We start from the raw sequence: 7,701 nt of genomic DNA on the forward strand, positions 1-7,701 counted from the left end.
CGGATTAACTGGCTTGGGCCCCGCCAGCTGGAACAACTCGTGTGGTTGTTCCGACAACCGGACCACCTGCGTCGTGATTGCAAGCGGTGTGAGTAAAGTTTTTTACAACCAATAAGTTGTATCTGCCTCTCCATTCACCAGCCCGCCCTGACATACGATCGTAACTCGAGTCGGCCCTGGCCGTCCGAGACACTGCACAGTAAAGTGTCTCATGTAGATGCGCCCAATGACTCTTTAATATTTCAAAATATGGGCTAAAATTAGTTTCCTTGTTTTCTGTGGCAGGACCAAAGGATGTGTGATTTTGAAGCATGTAGGCTGTCTTGTTGGCTACAATGGACCAACTCACGGGATCATAATGAATTCTAATTTATTGTACGGGATGTGAACTTACCAATAATATCATAACTGCAAACTTTGAGTTATGAGGGGTACTGGCCACCTTAACACATACACGCACATACACTCACTCATTCAAGCCTATGTCACTTAGACTCATGTAGTAAAGTGAATAGTAGCTGCTGCAGTGATTGTGAGAACACTGGTGTTAGTATTTCTACCTATCTGAGGCTCTGGAGTCTGCTGTCAATGGTCAGCTTCCTTCAAGGCAATGTCTTCTCCAGAATGAGAGTCACCTGCTTGTCCTTCTGTCTTGGTAGGTCAGGTGCTTGCAGTGGTCAGGGCACCACTAAGGGTCACACTTCACTGCCTTTTACCCCTTTCTGGCAGACTTGTATGATTCCCCAGCATCATTTTGGCTGCCTAATCCAGAGGTCAGTGTCCCACGTGGGTCTTGAGTAGTGCACAACAGCTGTTAGTCACAGGGTTCTTGCCTGCCGGTAGTGCAGGTTCAGGAGTCAGTTTGTGATTTTGATTAATTAACAATGGTATTGTTAATGGTTGCAGAAATAGCCAATAGGGTGGGTGCTCAATTGCAGGAATCAGTTCCTTGGCTTAATTAGCCTAAAATGGCCTGTAGAGTAGAGTTTTGTAATGGTAAGTTCCTCTGGCTAGGCTATTGTCATTTAATCACTTATTGATAATCATACACTCACATTCACTCAGGGGGGACCAGTCCAATATAGCAGATTTTATCACTTTACAATTACAGTTTCAATGCAGTTTTTAACAATGGTCTAGGGTGTAACTTCATTCTACAGGGAGTACATTCCTTAAGGGTTTAAAAGTATAAAATATAAAATACAAAATTCCATGGTAATGAGGAGACAGGTGAAATATAAAAATGCGCTGTGAGAAATATATAAAAATGCAATATGAGGTAGTGAGGATCAAAGGCTACTGGGGACAGTAAGTGAGTTAGGTTAGCACAGGATATATTTACAGTATTTGAAGTGGATACATTAGTTCTTTTGTATTCTTTAGTGACACTGAGCTTAATTGATATGTAGATGTAGTTTCTAGGTTTCCCCTACAGAAAGCCACTTCAACTTTCTGGCTTGCTCTAAGCCTTGCCACACCCATGTAATGTGTATGCTAGGTCTCTGCCAATACTTAGAAGGAAAAAGAAATGCACAATATGCAGTGGGGTGGGGAGTGGGGTGTGCAAGCAAGAAGGGGCTTCTGTTATATCAATGTCCAGAAGGGAAATGTATAAAGGGAGCTTTCTGCTACAGTCTATACATGTGTTCATGGTTGGGAGAGTGCCATTTTAATTAGAGTAATTCCTGGACAGCCACTCTAATTAAAATGACTCACGGTCACATGTATTAAGCCCCATGCATTTTTAAATGGCTACAAGATGCTTTATCTAAAGCTTATTCAATGAGGTTTAGATAAAGTACCCTCACGGCTATCTTGAAACATATGGGGGATTAATATATGTGATGATGAGACACTGAAGCATTCTAGTTAGAACATAGAGCACACTCGATTACTCTGCTCTAACACATTCTGATTAGAATGTGAACAAGCACGTCTATAGGCAGCTGTAATGGCTATATCTCTGTGACATTGTCTATGAAGTTGTATTTTCACTGAGGCAGGCAAACTAGTTTTCACCAGTTGAATCTGTTAAATTTGTTAGGGGCTAGATATAAGGGGCTGAATGAAGGTGGTACATTGCACTGGATTTATTCTTAAGCACTGCACACTAAGGTATTTCATGTTCTTCATTCCGCATGTTTCAAACACCTGGTATTATTTCATTGTATATATTGTATAATTGCTGACTAATTTTATGGCAGGTGCATGTTTAAAGGTTCAAATGAAATACTTGAAATATTGTACATTCCAAAAGGAGTTTTTCATATTTCAGTTGTTCTTCAGAACACTGGTCAAAGTTCTGCTTTCTGAAAGTTCTCCAGGTGAACAGGTCAGTATTCTTATATAATAAAGGGCTTAGTCTGTCTGTCCATAATGCTCTTGGAGCACTCTGATTGGTTAGTGAAACAACCAATCAGAGTGTGAAGCACAGTTATGACAGTGGGGATGGAGGGGGCAGACTGGGTGGGGGCAAGGCCAGCAGCACTGGCCTCACTCCTGTGCTCTGTCCCCGCCATAATAGCGGTGCTCCACCACCTCCAAGGAGCAGGGCCGGCAGGGAGGGGATGAGGCCAGCGGTGCTGGAGGTGGCAGCAGCGTGGGGTGCTGGTGGAGGGGGATGGAGGGGACGGCCTCCTGGGAGGCGGTGGCAGCATGGGGTGGTGGGTGGTGGTGCTTCATCCCTCCCTGCCCCCACTGTCATTCTTGATGGGCAATTTGCTAGTCGTGTTGATAAAATTCCTGCCCACATGGAACTCTGTTTTCCGGAGGACATGTGGTACCCCTGTGGGCTTATTTTTACTTTCCAAAGATATTCATTTTAGCAAAGGTTTCCCTGCATAAGTCATATCCCTGAGCCACCCTGCTCCACAGAGCTGGTGCGGGGAGGAAAGAATGGGAGGATGGGAATATTTCTCTGTTGTTCCAAAAGGAGCAACAAATCCTCCATTAGTTCATTACACCAAACTGAGGCTAAGGAGGCTGAGGCTTAATTATGCCTCTTAGTTTAGCAGAACATTTCTCCTTAGAACTGTGGGGGTACTAACAGGTGCGCTCAGAGGCATTCTATTCTCTTTGGTATACTGTATGGTTGTTATCACTATAGCATAATCTGGTATCATCAGCAGACTTCCTGGAAATAACCTGCCCTGTTATGCTGCAAGTGCTTATAACGGGTGGAGGGAAAAGTCCTTAAATCATCTTCCAACCCATACATAGTCTCAACAGGATTAAATTTTTAACAGTAAGTGTTGATAAACACTAATTTCACCTCACCCTCACAGACCAACGAAAAAGTATTTCCATTATTATTAATCAAAATTTATGGAAAGGTGACATAAGAAAAATAATGGCTGTTGTACTGTGTGATGATGACATGGAGAGCAGTTTTACAGAACCATGCTGACTGTAGTTTGGACTGCAACTCCCAAAAGCCCCAGGGACAGGGAACAAAGGAAGAGGAAGTGACAAAGCAGACAAGGGAGCCATGGGCAAGCAGAGCTGGGACTGGTGGTAGCTCTGCCCCTCAGCTGGCAGCGGTCCAACAGCATACTGCCATTAATGAATTGCCTGCCCCCCACATCCCTAATTTCATGCAATCCTGAAAACTTAAAATGATAAAAATCAAAATAAATGCTTAAAAATAAACATTGCTATTATCCATTGAAATTATAAAAAAAAAATGAAAATTGAATTCTGCCAAGTCTACACATGCACAGCATAGAGCAAGGATACTTTTTTGGATTCTTGAATGTCAGATCCCCAATTAGCTATGGCAAAAAAAATGCCTTGTTCCATCCCAAACTTGCCGAATATCATACTTCTTATAGTGGACACAGTAATCCATGCACTTCTGACCTTTTAGGTTTGAATTCTGCAAGGTATGTTGAAGTATTTCTGCAAGGTATATTGAAAAATATTCCAGCTGGACCAAAAAAGGTTTTTGCACATCAGCCCAAAGCTTTTCATTCTGCCCTGGCTACCCAATTAATATAAAGTTCAGTTCCAGGTATCTGTTTTGATATTCACCCACCTACATAGCTCTGTCTCTGGTTACTTGAGAGATTACAGCTATGCTCCACTAGAACAGAGACCATAGGAGTGTGGGAATCAGAATTTTAGTAGGAGCTGGACAGAGTCTACGGAAGTCATTTTACATAAGACATCAGAATGACCACAAAACTCAGCACTTCCAAAACGAAAGGATAAAACTTATTTCTTCCATGTTGCTTTTCCTGGACAAATTCTTCACACGTGTAATTGGTCTATGGAATCAAGCCATTCTCTTCCATACATGGAGTGGAGGGCAAGAGGGCATCCATTCTGTTATTTTTATCTTATATACTTGAGGGATGGTCCTAGATGAAGTAAGAAAGCCCATAATAAATACTCAGCACAGAGAGATATGCTCTCTACACTCACATGAAGAAATAAGTAATTGAATCAGCCTTAATAGATTAGAATGGCATCATCTCTATTTTTAACCCAGTAAGTCAGGACATTGTCAGGAAAATATCACAGGAAGGAAGAAAGAAAAAGAGAAATTCCCCTTCACAGAAATTCCCCTTCACCATTTGGCATCGCCTCTACCTTAATTCAGGGTACTGGGACTTTGTCAGTTAGGAGCAATAGGGATTTGCTGCACTTCCAGTGCAGATAAAGGATACATCCGAACAAAGGAAAATCCAGCTATTGTCATGCTGCTGTGGCAGAAGGCATCTGGTATTGCTGTCTTTTTCAAGCAGGCTCCCTGAAAGACCAGAATAAATAATTGATCAGAATCGATTGTTTCCATGCAATGAATTTTGTCCACCTCTCTGGCTACCTAATGCCTTCCTTTCATTTGTGCCTTAATCCAATTCTACCACGTGCAGAGAACAGGAACTAGAATTCATCCTCAAGGCCTGGGCGTGGTTTCTTTCTTTCTTTCTTGTTTCAGGGGGGGTCGTTTAATTTCTTCTATTCTCTTCCCTTGGCTGCTTGTCTCCCTCCCCCACCTCCTTCTCCCAGGCCCAGTGAGGTCAGCTCATGAATATTGCTGCATTTCCCTGAGAGGCTCTGGCACTGCTTGGTACCTCGTGTGTGCATGAATTTGACCAGCCCAGCAGCAGACAGATTTGGTGAGTAACGCAGATGCTTTGTCTTAAAGCCTTTGTTGTTTAAAAAAAGAGAGAGAGAGAAAAAGAGAGGGAGCCCTGAACAGGAGTCAGATCCAATCAGTGTAGGGTAACCCTGCTGAAATGCTCCCATCCCTCTGCTTGCTGAAAGCCGCAGCTGTCAAGCACCCTTGCAATGGGCAGCAGATTGAAACCTGCCAGGGGGAGAGAGGGATGAGCTCTGCCGAGGGATCCACTCAGTTCAGCAGAGATCCTTGCCTGGATCCCTGGTTGATCCCAGCTCCGCGTGGCAGGTGGAACCAGTGCATGTCTCTCTTTTGTTGCTGGTGCATCCCCCTCCTTGGCAGCTGTTTCCAACCGGAAAACCTGCAGGGACTTAACGTCCTGCCACCTCTTTGAGCCACGTGACTCCTGCCTCTGGAGATCTGCTTCTGTTGCCGAGTTTGTGCAGCTGCAGGAGTCGGACTGGGACTGAAACGCGTTTCCATTGTAGGACTGCAAGAGCTCTTGCCACGGGAGAGGTGCCAGCCGGGGCTGGAGTTTGGGACAGAGGGATCCAGGTTACTCTCCTGAGAAATCTCTGCTCTTTGCTGCAGTGAAACATCCCGAGGAAATCCAGGTAGTGTGCAGGGTGACAGATTTGTTAGTGGCAAGGATTTTCTCGGGTGATGTCTTTTATTGGACCAGCTGTGTAGTTGGGAGAAAGTTAGGCAAGCTTTCCAGTGTAAGACATTCTTCATCAGGGCTCTGAATACAGGAAGCAGGCACCGTACGTTGGGCGCAGGATAGGGGAGGGGCTGAGAGAAATTCTTAGGTGTACTTGGTTTTATTTTTAGCTGTGAGTAAAAGTCGGAGTAATTCACAAGCTACAGAAATCAAGGTGGTTCCAAACTTATTATTATTATTATTATTATTTTGCTCTCTCTCTTTACTTTCTTTGCAAGAATGAGGCTTCTCTCTATAAGAGGGTGCTGAACAATAGCAGCCTCAGACACTCTAGGCATGAGGGAGCTGTAATAGGCAGTTGAGATGCGGAGAAACCTATTTCAGCCGATTGATTTTGCTTCTCTTTTTGTGAAGCAAGGGGTGGTAATAAGAACATAAGAATTGCCACTTGCTGGGTCAGACCGTAGGTCCATCTTGCCCAGTCTCTTGGGTCACACAGAAACAGAGAGTGGATGCTGAAAGGGAGAGTGAACTGGGTAGGGGCAGGGATTTTCCCACCTTTCCCCTCTCAATTGCAGCCTTTTACCTTTAAGGTTAAATGGTACCAGATCTTCTCCCCCCTCCCCCCTCCTCTAGGCACTTCATTGGACTGGAACTTTTTGCCCAAATTGTGCTTCTCTGACCATAATATCCAACCGTGGCTATGGATGACAGTGCATAAGGCAGGAATGACCACATCCTTGGCACTTAAACACAGCGCAAACTCTGTGTGTCATGTTCCCGGGGTTGATTCATTGTCACAGCCCAGCTCGCTACCTAGGCTGACCTTCCCCAGTTCCGTTCTCTGCCTTTCCTGCTTCATGCTCTGCGGACTGCAGCTGATTTGAGAGTCTTCGAAATGTCCTGGGAGCCCGGAGGCTTTTTTTGCTTTCCTTACATTAATTCCTCCTGTGGGTAGAAGTTGGACAAAGGCTGTGAAGGTCCATCCTGTGAATCGCAGCCAGCATTTTCAGCCTGTCTTGAGACACGTCTTTGTAACACTGCGGGAACAAGCACAGTGCTATATGCGGCTGTGACCATGGAAACTATCGCTTTGCTTATGTGGGAAGAAAAGTTGCCAGCTGAGCAGGATTTGGTAACCACAGTAACAGGCAGAACAGGCAGAACCTCTACTTAAAGAGAGGATGTTTTCTGTTTAGGTCTGTGTTGTGTCAGGTTGAGGAGGATAGTCTTATGTAGAGTTTACAGATTATGGACTGTATGAGATGGGTGGCCTTGGGCTGACCCTGCCTCAGGCAGGGGGGTGTCCCAGATGACCTCTGGGGGTCCCTTCCAGCCGCGTTTCTCTATGACATGGGCTGCCCTGGTCCCCCTGCTTTACCTGTGGGAGGTGAGGGCATTAGCTCTTGTGTTGCATCAGGCTTGAGGGTAGTTTTATGAAGAGCTAATGCGTTGTATGGGATGGTTTGGCTTGGGCTGATCCCAGGGGGTTGGACGTGACCTCTGGAAGAAGGCCTTTCCAGCCCTACTGCTCTGTGACTCTCTTTCTCCTCTACTTAAAAACACACCAGTTGGGGAAAACCAGCCTGAGAGAATAGGGGTCACTGGGAAATGCTCAGATTCATCAGAGGGAAAAGGAAAAAAAAACAAGCAAACTTTCACCTATACGTGCAAAGGACTCAGGGCACAGCCAGCAAGCTCCTAGCACATCCCGAGTCTGAAATGGATGTGGTGACTTCAGCAGCAGCAGTCTAGGGCGGGGCTGGTAGTTAGGGGACCTGGCTCTGCCCGGAGAGCCCCTTCCTGCGGGAGCATCCCTTGCCCTGTCCTTTCCCAGATCTAGCTGAGTCCTTAGGTCTGGAAAAGGAGACCCCGGCGCTTGGGGATCCCAAGGGAAGAGCTCTGGGGTGGTCGGGGG

Source organism: Alligator sinensis, unplaced genomic scaffold (assembly GCF_000455745.1).
Source record: "Alligator sinensis unplaced genomic scaffold, ASM45574v1 scaffold96_1, whole genome shotgun sequence".
Classification (NCBI taxonomy): domain Eukaryota; kingdom Metazoa; phylum Chordata; order Crocodylia; family Alligatoridae; genus Alligator; species Alligator sinensis.